Raw genomic sequence first — 14,226 nt, 5'->3', positions numbered from 1 at the left:
TAGTAAATGTACCTTACCTGTTTTCTACCATGATCAGAAGATATCTGATACTATATACGATAGGAATATTGAAGTGTTCAATACTCCTGATTACATTGCTACTCAATTTTGTTTTTATGTTTATTTATTTGCCATACCTTCAATCGCCAAGGCATTATAGAGGGGAGGGGGTTACATAAATGAGCCCTGGGCTCAAACTGTGCGCTGCCGTTTCATAGAAAGAAAGAAAGAAAGAAAGAAAGAAAGAAGGAAAGAAAGAAAGAAAGAAAGAAAGAAAGAAAGAAAGAAAGAAAGAAAGAAAGAAAGAAAGAAAGAAAGAAAGAAAGAAAGAAAGAAAGAAAGAAAGAAAGAAAGAAAGATCGCCTAAACTGGCTTCCGAAACCGAAAGTTCGTATAGGAGGCGACAGTTAAAAAAGCCACAAAAGCCATTGATAGGTCAATCCGAACCAATCCGAAGTCATCAGTGGCAGAGGTGCGATGTCATCATGCTGCCTTTGTTGTCGTGTGGTGCGATTGTGGACGCTGTTTCCTTGCTTTGTGCTGCGTTTTTTGTGCTGTGGTTCTTTGAATGGGCTGCAGAATTGATGTGTGACATGTGCACTTCGATAGGTGTTCTGAATTACGTGAAGTAGTGGTAAATAGATTCACTGTCATACACCGCTTGCACCGTACCGTGGCAACGCCGGCTTCAACACGGAAGAAGGAAATGGACTGGCGTGATTGCTTGAAAATGTGAGTACGCTGCTTGAAATTATTGTTTGTTTAATGTTGCTATTGGATGAGGTACGCGCTCTTAATATTGTTGCGTGTGGTCTCAAAATCTCTTCGTAATACAACTCTTCGGAAGCTGTGGCTTTTCATGTGCAAGTTCGACCCTACCGCGAAAAGTTTTGTTATGGCGTATATCTCGGGATATAATCTTGGCGGGTGTGTATTGGATGTGTTAGCGGTGAATTATTGCGCCGGGAATTCCCGCCTTGGCTGCGGCGGTGTGAACCTTGAACCACACGTGAGCGTCCCGTCCCGTGAGTGCGCCTGGGAACATGTAAACCGACAACCCCCCACCTGCAGCGTGCCTTCGACGTGGCGGCGCCGGGCCGTCCGTGTTTGCCTTATTTCGGGTGTGGTGTTTTTTTTTTCCTTTTTGAATGGGCCTAGTGCGCAGCGAATAAAGCGTCCATGTTTTGGTGTGAGAGTGCGCGATCACTGTACTCAGAGCAGCAGTGCGTTGTCAATGGGAGCGGGCGCTAGAAGAAAGGCGAAGTAGTGTGCAGTGCTGCGTCAACTGGAGCTGACGCTCTACGAAGAAAATGTGCGAAAGTACGAGAGAAAGTATGAAACTTTAATCAAGTTATCTTTGTTATTGTCTTATTCTTTATTCGTTTTTTTTTGTAACTTGTAATGCGTGTTGAGTGTTTCCTTTTCCATATCCCTCCCCTTTGTTTTTCTAACAGATTTGATCAGTACCCCAAACGAGCTGTGATCTGTGTGATCCTTTTCGAGGTAAGTGAGTGAACGAATAAGCTTTTATTTTGTCATTTATTCATCTCTTAGTATAACCATTGTGGTTCTCAACATTTAGATGAGTATTTTCTTAGTCTGTTTTAAACTCGCCTTTTTTTCTAACAGGTGGGTGCATTAATGCGATGAGTAGAAACAGCGCGCAAAAAGCAGTTTATTGCGGTGTTGCGCATGTTTCACATTGGTCGCTGCATTTAGTTTTGGTGCTTGTGTGAAAGTACAAAAAATATTCCTCTCTGTAAAACATGGTCGGCTGACGCCAAGGTACAAACTCGTGTACTACTCAGCCGTTAGGTGTTTAGCAGTAGATGGCGATTCGAAAGAATTATTTGAGTGACCACACGTAGTCAAATGTGCATTACAAGAGTGATTGCTTTCATTACTAAATAAGACTTTTGTATTTTTTATGAATTGTGCGTATCTTAGTGTTGTTCACATCACAGGTGGGCAGTTAGCAGTAATGGGCAGTTGCATTCGTTGATACTTTGTGTCGTGGCTTTTGATGGAAGCTTTAAAATGCTGCAGTAGTAAACAATTTCAAACCAGAAATGAAAAAGTCATTTCGCTTCCTTAATGTCTTTCATGTTCGCTGCGCTTGCAGCTAGTTTGATCTTAGAGGCCTTTATTTGCGCAGTTTTTTGGTTGCCTTAATATTGTACACACATAACTGAATACACCAGCAGGGAAATTAGTTTTGTGCTATTGCTAGTACTTCAGAAGGAGAAGTGTGAAAGGAAAGTCTCTCCTATACGAGCGAGAAGTAAACCATGCCGGCTGGTTACTTTTGGCAAACACCGTACATTGTATTGAGGCTGAAGTCTAGCATTTTTTTATCATGATGTGAGCAGTCTTGTTAAAGTTGCTTGCCCAGAATCCTCTTTATTGATCGTAGGTACTGAATTTATAACTGTCTGTTTTCATTACTGGGAAAGGAATTGTGTGCTTGGTCTCACTTGTTGATTTTTTCCCCTCTTTATATATGCAGTTACCTGAGCACTTCAGACTGGCCAGTGCCTGGAACCTACCTGCTGCTCACCTGCACACCACAGCACAAATGAGGGACGCACTAAATCATCTACCAGCAAGCACACTGCAGTGCCCTTCTGCAAGCCATCACACGTTCAGGGATGCACGATTAAGGTCATACCCTAAACACTGCTAACGATGCTAGTATGAATGGAAAGCTGCCTTGGTCTGTCTGCATTATTTCTTTTAATAATGGAGTAGGCAGTGAAAAAAAAATCATTCTGAAGCAAATCTATTTATATTGTGGTGGTTAGCAAAAACAAAACCTCATTTCATATGTGATGTATCTGAAAATTATGTTTTTGTGTTGGTTGTAAATGTCACAGCATGTTTATCTCGCCAACTATTAACTGCGTGAATTTGAAATGTACAGGTACCTGGAAAATACTGCAGACCGTGCCTCTTGTATTTGAAATTATCCGATGAGTTTTGTAGGGAAGATGTGATAGTTACTTGGCTCCATACATGAATGCTTCAGTGACGTGCTGAAGTATGTGCAAAGTATGTGCATCCCCTAAGAGTCATTAGGTGAAATGTAACAAATGGTTTTATCACTGAGTTGTGGTTTGTATCATTATAGATCCGACTGCGCATTTGCATTTTGGTTTCCACAACATTTAATTTATTTTTCTTCTAGCAGTGTTGTGCTTTTCCTTGTAGCATTTAGCTTTATTCAGCCGGTCTCCACAACAGCCTTTCAGGTCTGCACTAATGCTAGCCAGATTTTGATGGTCTGTTAGATTTCTGGAAGTAAGCTTCACATCCTAAATTTGAGGAGGACACCCAACTCGGCAATATCTGGGCACAGATATGATGTTAGCTATTTGTTGACACTGCAATCGAGCAAAACATCAGCAATAACAGTTGATTGATGCTTGTGGTCACCTGTGTAGGATTAGCAAATGACAAATGTATAGTCGACTATATGCCTGCACTTTTTTCCTCTACACTGACCATTACATACATGAAAACAATCTGAAAGAAGGCATACAATTCTTATAAAAGGCCTTTTATTTATCCCACTCGAGTTATAGGCAAAACTGTTTTCTAATCAACACTGTTCAGTCCACACCAGTCAATATAATATATACCAAGGTGTCGCAAGGTATCAAGCTTTTAAAAGACAGTGCCCTAGAAGTGAATAAGACTGGGCGTGTTGGTTAGACATTGTAAATCAAAGAGCATAGCGCGGGAACAGAAACGGAGACGACGACAAGACAGAACAAGCACTAGCTTTCAACTGAGGGTTTATTGCAGAAATGATCACATATATATACACTTCGGGATCGGCAATGAATGAGAAAACAAACCATTACTATCATACAGCCACATGCTAAGCCAAGAATTCAAGCTCTTCTTATGGCAGTGCAACAGACGCCTTGCTGACATATTTATCCCCTCTACGAGCTATCTCCAGTGCTTCTGTTATCTCCCTTGTCGGCTCGTTACGATCTCGATACATGATGATTGTCTTTTCGAACGGGATGACAAGGTGGTTCCGCATCACATCTTCTGCAGTGCGCAGCGAGATGGCAGTCTGTAGCAATGCTGCCAACTTTTTATTGGGCTCCAGAAGACGCACGTTTAAACATCAGCCAGTCTTACCAACGTAGTGCCTTCCACATGAAAGTGGAATTTTATAAACAACCCCCCTCCTGCAGGACACGTAAGGGTATCTGTGTTTAATCGGACACCCAGCCTGCAGCGTTTGCATAGGACAGGTTTTTCTGCACAAACTCAAAAGCTTTTTTTTTGCTGCAGTAAACAGGACATTTACGCCAGAACATTGCCCCACATTCCTTAAGTTATGAGAAACCTTAGGCAGGTAGGGAATGACAACTACTTTTTCTTTATTCCTTCTTTCCTCCTTTTCTTCTCATCCGCTCGCTGTTCGTCACTCATGCGTGCCGCAAATTTCTTTCTGCGAAGCAGGCTTTCAGCAACGGAAACCATAACATGTTTAGGGTAGCTCACCACCTGCATACTGACACTTTCACCCATGGCTTGATCACATGACTTGCAGAGAGCATTAGACAAAAAAGAAAGCTCTCTGCAAGTCATGTGATCATGCCATGGATGAAAGTGTCAGTATGCAGGTGGCGCGTTTGCAGGCGGCGAGCTACCTTAAACACGTCATTGTTTCCGTTGCTGAAAGACTGCATCGCAGAAAGAAATTTGCGCCACGCATGAGTGACGAACAGCGAGCGGATGAGAAGAAAAAGGAGAAAAGAAGGAATAAAGAAAGAGTAGTTGTCATTCCCTACCTGCATAAGGTTTCTCATAACTTAAGGAAGGTGGGGCAATGTTCTGGCGTAAACGTCCGGTTTACTGCACCAAAAAAGCTTTTGAGTTTGTGCAGAAAAACCTGTCCTATGCAAACGCTGAAGCCTAAGTATCCAATTAAACACAGAGACCTTTACGTGCCCTGCAGGAGGGGGGTTGTTTATAAAATTCCACTTTCATCTTGAAAGCACTACGTCGGCAAGACTGGCTGATGTTAAACGTACGTCTTCTGGAGCACTATAAAAAAGTTGACAGCATTGCTACAGACGGCCATCTCGCTGCGCACTGCAGAAGATGTGATGCGCAACTATCTTGCCATCCCCTGTTTTAAAAGACAATCATCGTGTATCGACATCGTAACGAGCTGACAAGGGAGATAATGGAAGCACTAGCTCGGATAGGGAATAAATGTGTCAACACTGCACTGCACTGCCAATCAAAGAGCTTGAATTCTTGGCGTAGCATGTGGCTGTCTGACAGTAATTGTGTGTTTTATCATTCACTGCTGATCGTGAAGTGTATATTTGTGATCATTTCTGCAATAAACGCTCATTTGAAAGTTAGTGCTTGTCCTGTCTTGTCGTCGTCCCCGTTTTTGTTCCCGCGCTATGCTCTTTGATTTACAATGAGTGGCCTAGTCCACTGAAATCAGATGAGAGCTCATGAGTTGTATAGCTTAGTCTGGAGTATGTCTTTGTTTTCTGAAGTTTATTAATTAATAAAACTCATTAGCTAATTTTTTAATTGCTGGTTTCAGCAACAAAGAGTGTATTAACGGAGCGTGGTTTCAGCAACAAAGCACTCCAGCGAAAAGCTCATACACAAACTACTTCCTACATAAAATAGGCATAGCGAACAGGCCTCTGTGCTCTACATGTGATGTGTGTGAAAATTTTGAACATTTGGTAACATCCTGTCAACGGTTTACTGCACATCGCAGGACACTGCGCAATAATTTAAGCTTACCTAAAGAAACAGCCTTGCGCCTTGAACATGTCCTGGGTCCTTGGTGCGACGGATCGTCTGCTGCGCGAGCTACCAAGGCCTTACTAACTTTTCTGAAGGACACAGGGTTGATTAATACCCTTTAAAACTCATCTGTGTGTGCTTATGTGCGTGTGAAAGTGCGACACCGATTCTCTTTTTTTCTCATTTATTTCCCCTTCCCCTCCCACAATCTGTCACCCTCATCCCTCAACCCTCATCAGGAGTAGCATGCTAGGCTTACCACCAGGCAGACATCTCCTGTTGCCATTAAAATATATATATCTCTCTCTCTCTCTCCAGCGAAAAGCGATTTTGTTCTCCAGAATGCGTCTTGGGCTGCTGAAGGGGTACAGCTGCATGTGGCACACTTTTTATTGTGCGACTTATTAAGGCCAGTGGGAAAACTAGTTTATATAAACAGTAGCTTGGTGCAAATATTTCAGTCTGCTATTTCAAAGCAATTATTGGCACTTCTTTCTTTGAACCAAAATTGGAAGAGGAAATTGGTCTTTCCTAATGATTGTAATCAGTAAAGTCAGCAGAACAAATAAAATACTGCAGGTTATGTAACACTACTCTAAAAGCCTTCAGTTATTCTTAATGAGCTTGGTCTTATTTAGCAGGTCTATCCAGCAATTTACACCTAACAGGCATCCTTTTAATAATTAGTAATATGCATTGTGACAAGCTGGCTGTCTTGCATAATTTTAGGATGTGAGGAATGTTTCAAATGGGCATTTTTGGGAAGCAGTTTTGAGTCTCTGGGGTGGTGCAGTGATTGCGACCCTCGACTATGCGCAAGAATGCAGGATCGAATTCGAGTCTAGGCGGCCGCTTTTCTTCGGAGGCGAAAAGCAAGGCGCCCGTGGGCTGTGCGATGTTTAGTGCACAATAAAGAACCCCAGGTGGTCGAAATTTTTGCAGTCCTTCACTATGGTGTCTCATAGCCTGAGTCGCTTTGGAACATTAAGCCCCACAGACCAAACTAAACCAGTTTTGAGTCTGAGTAGGAATTGCTGATGTGCTGTTTTAATTTATTGTGTATTAGTAGGTCAGTTTGATATAAGCAACACATTCTCTTTGCAGCAATTTTGACATATTCTTTTGTGACTGACAGTCTCTTATGATAGCTATTGCTAATATCCTTTTATAGTGCTTCAGGAAGATCTAACATGTGTTTCATTTAGTTGCCATAGAGCGGACAGTTGACCAGTTTTAACTATGGCTCCGACAAGTATTCAATACATATGCGGGATATTAATGGCCAAATAATGAGCACAAAATTTCCTCATACCTGAGGTATTGCTAGAAGCAGCCAAGGCAGAAGGCTAGGCAGTGTATGAGCTGGTACTTCCATTCTTCTCAGCCAAAAAACCCTCTTTTAGTTGTGATTTTTATTGTACATGTCTGGTTAAATTATTTTTGTAAAGCAACTTCCATATACATATCCTGATAGTTCTTGTATGTTATTCCTTCTATCAGTTGTCATCGTTATTGCTAAAGGTGCTCAAAGACACACCAGGCTCTACAAGCCTTCAATACCTTAACCTCTTATAAAGGTTTCAAGTTCAACACACTCAACTCTGGTGTAAATACACTGTCTCATATGAATGTGTGATAAGTTATAACCAAAACAGAACAAAAGTACCTGCTTTCTTTTTGAGTATTTTTCTCATCTTCAGGCAATCTCCTTTTCACCACTTGTGATGCGGGCAACTGTTTTTTTGTTTAGAAAGTTGAATGCTTGAACTGAATAATGAGAAATAAAGTCGCATCTTCTTAGCCACACTTGTGTTCAAATTGTTTGTTTTTTCGGAAGCCATGTATGACCACTGCTTGAGTGCTTCCATCTTATGTAATCCAGTGTTCAGGTTAGTGGTTATAGCAACAAAGCAGAGGAGTTTGTTAAATGTGTAGTATTTTTACTGCAGTTTATTACTGTTACAGCCTTCTGTAGGTGGTGCATATTGCTAAAAGTAGTGGCTGTTACTATTTACAGAGTTAGTATATGTTGATTTAGGTAGCTGCTATTACTACCTCTGAGGTAGTGTATTTTGCTAAAGGTAGTTCCTCTTACTACCTCCTATAGGTAGTAGGTTTTGCTGAAGGTAGATACTCTTACTACCTGCAGTGGTAGTGAATACTAGTAAAGGTAGTTGTTCTTACTACCTTCTATAGGTAGTAAAGTTTACTAAATGTAGTTGCTGGTACTACATCTAGAAGTAGTAAAATTTGCCGGAGGTAGTTCTGATTACTACCTTCTACAGGTAGTAAAGGTTACTAAATGTAGTTGCTGGTACTACATCTAGAAGTAGTAAAATTTGCTGGAGGTAGTTCTGATTACTACCTTCTAGAGGTAGTATATGCTACTACCTAGCAGATACTAACCTGCACTTACTAACTAGTTAGTAACATATGTGACAAGCAGTTACTACCCTAAAAGTTAGTAACCACAACTACCTTTTTTTTAAGAGCGTAGGTCACAAATTCAAAATGTATCAGACTCACCTGTCATAACGCAAATCCGGGTGAAGTTTTCTTTTTTTTTTTTTCAAAATGCAGTATCGTTTCTAGAGGACAGAAATTTGCATGTAATTTCACCTATGGAAAAACGGTAGCTATAACAAAACTCCTTGCTCGTCTTAGTAAACCGAATTGCTTCAGCACAGCTTAGTCACCGCCCGCATGCAAAAACAAAAAAGGCCTCACAATCAATGATTTTGCGCTCTTATTGCTTATTGGTCGTGGCGCTCTGAAGGTGCATTTGACCGTGATTCACAGGCTCGCCCGTACGACCGAAGCGACTACACGTATGGCTGTGTTAGGTAATCTGTCTTCGAGCACATAAATAGCGATACTACAGTGTAGATACATATAAAGGAGCGAGACAAAAACCAAACCTCCAACAGAAGAGAGCACTTTTCATGCTTTACGAAAGAGCGACCGTTATAAAGGAATAGCTTTTCGGCGGACACGGATAACCGTTGCAATAGCCCGTATTGAAAACAATAAGTTTCAAAGAGGATACAGGGACGGTTACGTGCGAATGTAAAATTATTTCGTTCTGCACCTGTATATTGAACCTGTAGCGTCTTTTAGTTAATGCAAGTATTTTAATTTGAAATTCTTTAATTAATAATGATATCTTATGCGATTCAAGAATGTACGTGAAAAGTGGAATATATAACAACTTAAATAAAAGAGTAGCCTGAAGTTAAACAGCTCGTTTTTTTTTCCTTGCTTTATTTTTTGCAGAAGCTTATACAATAAATTAGGGGGCACTTAAGCTCCGTCGTTAAAGGTATGACGCGATATGGTTTTACAAGCGCGGACGGTGTATTCTCAGTTTTTTAAATTTAAAAAAATGTATTTGTTTTTCTTACAGCCTGCCGGGCGATGTCGTCACCGATAAGCTCGGGCGCCACTTCTTGAAACTTTATGCTTCCCAATGGTGTGTTCAGCGGAATTGACGCGCTGTTTGTGTTCAGTGCATCGCCGGGGGACGGATATAATAAGTTCTAAGGGTATGACGAAATAGCTTTTCACACACATGGATGGTGTTTTTGCACTTTATTTTAATTTTTTTATTTAGCATCAGCAATGGTTCCTCATTCTGGGTAGTTTTATACCTCTGAACGCATTCTTCATTTTCTTCAATTATTTCAATTAAGTGATCAATTACACTCTATCTTTTTATTAGCAACATCAAACAATGGTGTTTCATTTCGAACATTTTGACACCTTCGAATACCCTCTTATCCAGTTTTTACTTTTTTCATTGATTTCAATTATTCAGTTGAACAATTACACGTTGTAAATTTCCGTCACATCATTAAGCATTGTCTTTTCATTCCGAGAATTCGACACCTTTGAACTCCCTTTTCCATTTTTTATTTCTTTAATTCATTAACTCGTCATTGCCTATAACAGACCAAACTAGAATCATTCACTACAACCAGATTACCATGATACGAGTTTCTGACGCAGCCCCGAATATTTCCGACACGCATTGCCGACAACTACAACTACTCCTATACTATACTACTCTACTCTACTCTACTATACTATACTATACTATACTATACTATACTATACTATACTATACTATACTATACTATACTATACTATACTATACTATACTATACTATACTATACTATACTATACTATACTATACTATACTATACTATGACGCCGACAACTTTTCGGCCGAACGAGCTGTATAAGCTATCGCTTAAAAATTGTGCGAGAGACCTAAGCTCCATCTTTACGGGTATAACATGAAAGCGAGTTACTGCCTCCTGTCTGCGGCACTCCTTGCAGATCGTAGTTTGCGCACGTCCATTTTTCTACTCGCTTGATTATTAATGCCTTAGTTTGCACCTCTGATATCTTATCTATACTTATTAGCATACAGTCGCAAGTTACTCATTATGTGAAAGATCACTCGAAACAGATCTAAAGCCTCGCTTAACCAAGCCTCAGTGAAGTGTCGATCTGATTTGGGATCCGAGGGTTGTGGTGGCTTCCGGTGGTTCCATTTCCTTCCCGTTATAAAGGAGCTACCGGAGCTGGCAGCTGCTTCCAGTTCGACCGCGTCATCTGGGCTCGTGACGACGCAACCGTTCGACCAATCAGTGCATGGCAATGTTCACCCTTGAGATTCTTTGCTTACAACATGCACGGGCTAGATTTTCTGCTTTAATGCTATCGCGCTAATGAAATGAAACAGCACCGGATAATCAACTTAATAGAGTCGGGGGAAAAAGTTTACGCAATGTGTGCGCTAGCAGACAAGATTAATGTAGCGCCACATCGCGATTCAGCAGCCAAGTGACCTAGCATGTATGCTCTCTCATGTTTGTAGGAGTTTCTACAGATTTCTGGACCGAGATAATGTTTTTCCCCTCATTCCCACGTCCTGTAAACGTTCACTGCCGACGTCTGCTTCGGCCTACTGCTAGACCGCTGAGTTCACTTTCGTTCGCACATAGGGTCAGTCCTTAGCACGTGTATAAGTGCTCAGTTGGTCGAGGCATGAGCGCGGTCCACCCATCCCCATCTATCAGTGTGATATGCATATCGACGTTGTCATTCCATATCATCTAGCTCCTTCCGTTGATACTGACATACTGTTCCCAGGACTGGACCCTTTCTGGCTGCACCAGATTCGACCGTCAGCTCAAGCATCACTACACATTCTGTAATGACCGGGAAAGGTCATGGACCTATAATTAGGACGCTGTCCTTTGCCGACCTTGTCCAAACAAAGCTGCCTAAGGTTCGATCGATGAACATGGCGGTGCACGCACAGTTCCCGTGCACAATATTCAGTACTGATCTATATACACGACCGCTTTGTTCCCTCCGCCTAAAGTTCGATGACTCCGCGATGCTTGACTCTGTCTTTCCCTTCAGCCGTTGCTACAGAGCGGCATTCAACGATGCGCGATATGAAGGAAGGAGGGAAGTCACGTGGCCTGTGACTGCTACTTAGAAGGATGTCGCAGTATACTGGAATGCAAAATTTCACTACTGCCTGCCCATTTAATCTGGTTCGGAGCTATAGAACTAAAGCCTAAACATGGCCGACCAAGCAGAAGCGCATTTAACAAAAAAAAAAATGGAACCGTCTTCTCTCATGGTTGTCTTTTATCTACAGGTGAAGGAGTTAATATAGGTTATGCAGACTCCTTCCCCCTCCCTTTTGCGTTTCGACGAGCACAGTTCTAGCGTAAAAATGAGTGTTCATTTCAACAGCCATGTTGGCGTCACATAGCGTCGGAAACCCGTGCCATTAAAAGATATACTATCTTTCTTTTTTCTGATCTTTACATCCACGAAAAGGAGTACTACGCGCTTTTTATCTGAAACTTCCTCCGCTCAGTTTCGTCAAGCAAACTGCTTTAGGTCACTTCGCTCGACCTATGCTAAGTTTATTCGTGCGGTCTATCGCTAAAAAAAAAAAAAAAAAAAAAAAAAATCTTTTCATTGCGGCATCCGCTTCGCAGTCGCCGAGCGTTGAAGACCTCAGCGCTTCGGTCGTCGCACCCCCACCGTCGTTTTTATTCGTCACTGTCAGATTCCTGGAGAGCAGTCACCTCGTTTACGATGTCGTCGATCGCCCTCACCGCATCGCTATACGTCAACGAAGACGTTCACCGCCAATGCTTCAACCCCACATCCTTCCATCTTTCCGGCGGCTCCGAAAGCCTGTATATAGTGCGAGTGAACAGCGGCTTATATTGTGCCATTGTCATTGGTCACGAGGTGACCACGTGATCACAGAGTGGCAAGGAATGGGATCTTTAATGCAGGAATGCACTAAACGCCTGTATTACACTTTTTTTTTTTTTTTTTTACTTCTGTCAAAACTGCAGTTTCATGCATGAGCCCGAACGCGGCCTTCGACCTAAGTTGTCCGTAGAGCTTCTTGGCGTTCTCAAGGCCGCTTTTTTTTTTTTTTTTTGTTCAAGCGCGAGGCCAGCATTTTACCAACGTCGTCCAGGAACAGCAGCCGTGTCTTTGTAAGCTTCCAGTACTGCATCTCCCCTCTGAAGATTAAGAAATTAAGGGTGGACGGAACTGCAAGTTGTCTGTGTTCGCCAAAATACATTCGAGAAATAAATAAATAAATATAAAAATAATGATTGAAAGAAAAGAATAAATAAATAAACATAGAAGATGCAATCGCATTAAGGACTGGATTGATCCTGTTGTGAAGCAATACAGAGTATCAAAACACTAGCATAGTATAACGTGGCGTCAACGCGAGCGCGCCTGTAAGTTCTCGCTTAGACGTTGAATAGATTTGAATTGGTGAAAAAGTTGCTCCGAGCCATGTACACCACACGAAAGAAGACGAGACACAGGCGCTTGTCTCGTTGAATAACCCTTCAATACTTTACTGGTTATGAAACTTCGCCACAAGTTTTAGATGAAGAAAAAACCGATGCTAAGAGATCAGCGCAAGCACTGACATCGCGGGCGCCAATATATTGAAAGATCCTGAGCGCCATATATGTTGGACGAGAATAGAAACATAACTTGCATGTCCACTGCCACGTAGGTGACACGAAACAGGAGACATGCTGGAGAAACCGCCGGTTGGCACTTTGTAGACGTTGCACGGCGCCTTAATTATAGACATAATTTGCAGGGAACAATCTTATACTTATCCTCCCACAACAGCAAACCATGAAACGATGCAGCCCGCTATAGACTACACTAATACTGCCAGCATTGCTTGAAAACGTTCCTCTGTACGCCTGCTCTTTGTTTGATGACGCGGTAGTAGTGCCCGCACAGACAGCAGGACTGACATGGGTTTGTCCACTCATCTCAAACCCTCCCAAACTGACACCATGCAGTTGCGAGTTAGGAATTACGAACATTTGTTGCCGCGAGGTTACGAAACGCAGGATGTGCAAAATTTACGGGAGCTCGTTCACCTTTTGTATTTTATAAATAATGTACAAAGCTCCCCCAGTCCTTTCGTCCTATCTCTCCCATCTGTAGCTCTCCTCGCTATCCCCCCTCCATCCCTTTTTTTTTTCCCCGCCGACCGCAGCTCAGGTGCTTCAGATAATAAATAGCAGCTGCCACGGCCGGCAACATTCTTATCCTCTTTTTTCAATAATTATTTCAATAAACAATAAACCACTACCATCCCCAACCCCACCATTTGCGGAATTCCTGACGAAGCGCTATCCATTCATAAGATTCGGTAATTCGACCTTCAAATGCGAGCAAGGCGGTTCCAACCACCAGCCACCAACTATAACTCTCTTTTCTATTCGCACGCCAACTACTGCCAACTTGTCTGGGGCACATATATAGGTCGACGCAGCTATAGCCTGAGCAAAGCAACGCTACAGCTTCGCGCAGCTCTAATATTTCTTGTGTAGCCAAGACCGAAAATTGATGCGGTCGGTGTTCGATCGCGAAAGTGCGGCGATGTATACAATGTCACCGAACGGTAAACACAATGCGACAGCCACTCCATTAAGTCCATCGTTTGAAGCACAATTCTTAATATTGTGTTATTATAACACAATTATAGAGAGAAACTATAGAGAATAGCGAGAAAAATTTTCGCGAATAAATACTGCTGCAACTTCTGCCACAGTATAGCGACATGGAAGTATGTTCCGTAAGGATTTTGTTAACATACTGGGAAACGCGTGACCGAAGTGGTGTTCTAACAGACAATGACGACAATCGAGGAACGCGTGAAGGACGAAGTGTTCTGAAAGACGACGACGCTGACAGAGTGAATGCTGCCCGGCCCCTGAAGGCTTTGCGCCGAGTTCCGCCCATCGCAGCGTCAGTTACATCAAATACATCCCCGTAACAATAGTATCATCATTCCCCAAGCCTAATATTATACGTCTAAGTTCAACTTCAACTGG

The 14,226-nt window shown here is 42.1% G+C and overlaps 1 long non-coding RNA gene across 2 annotated transcripts; it reads left to right on the top strand.

Annotated features, from left to right (window-relative positions):
* The first annotated feature begins 530 nt into the window (after positions 1–530).
* LOC146178175 (uncharacterized) lies at positions 531–4,308 on the top strand. 2 transcript variants are annotated; one of them, XR_014700568.1, is made up of 3 exons: positions 531–732; positions 1,455–1,503; positions 2,507–4,308. It is a non-coding gene; the product is annotated as an uncharacterized LOC146178175 (long non-coding RNA). The 2 variants fall into 2 exon arrangements; XR_014700569.1 differs by having other exon boundaries at positions 533–732; positions 2,524–4,308.
* Positions 4,309–14,226: the final 9,918 nt, after the last annotated feature.

This window comes from Amblyomma maculatum, chromosome 9 (assembly GCF_055883805.1).
Source record: "Amblyomma maculatum isolate TAMU_Amacu chromosome 9, ASM5588380v1, whole genome shotgun sequence".
NCBI classification, from domain to species: Eukaryota; Metazoa; Arthropoda; class Arachnida; order Ixodida; family Ixodidae; genus Amblyomma; species Amblyomma maculatum.
Note: the sequence above shows the minus strand (reverse complement) of the source record. Positions and strands in the feature narration are given on the sequence as shown.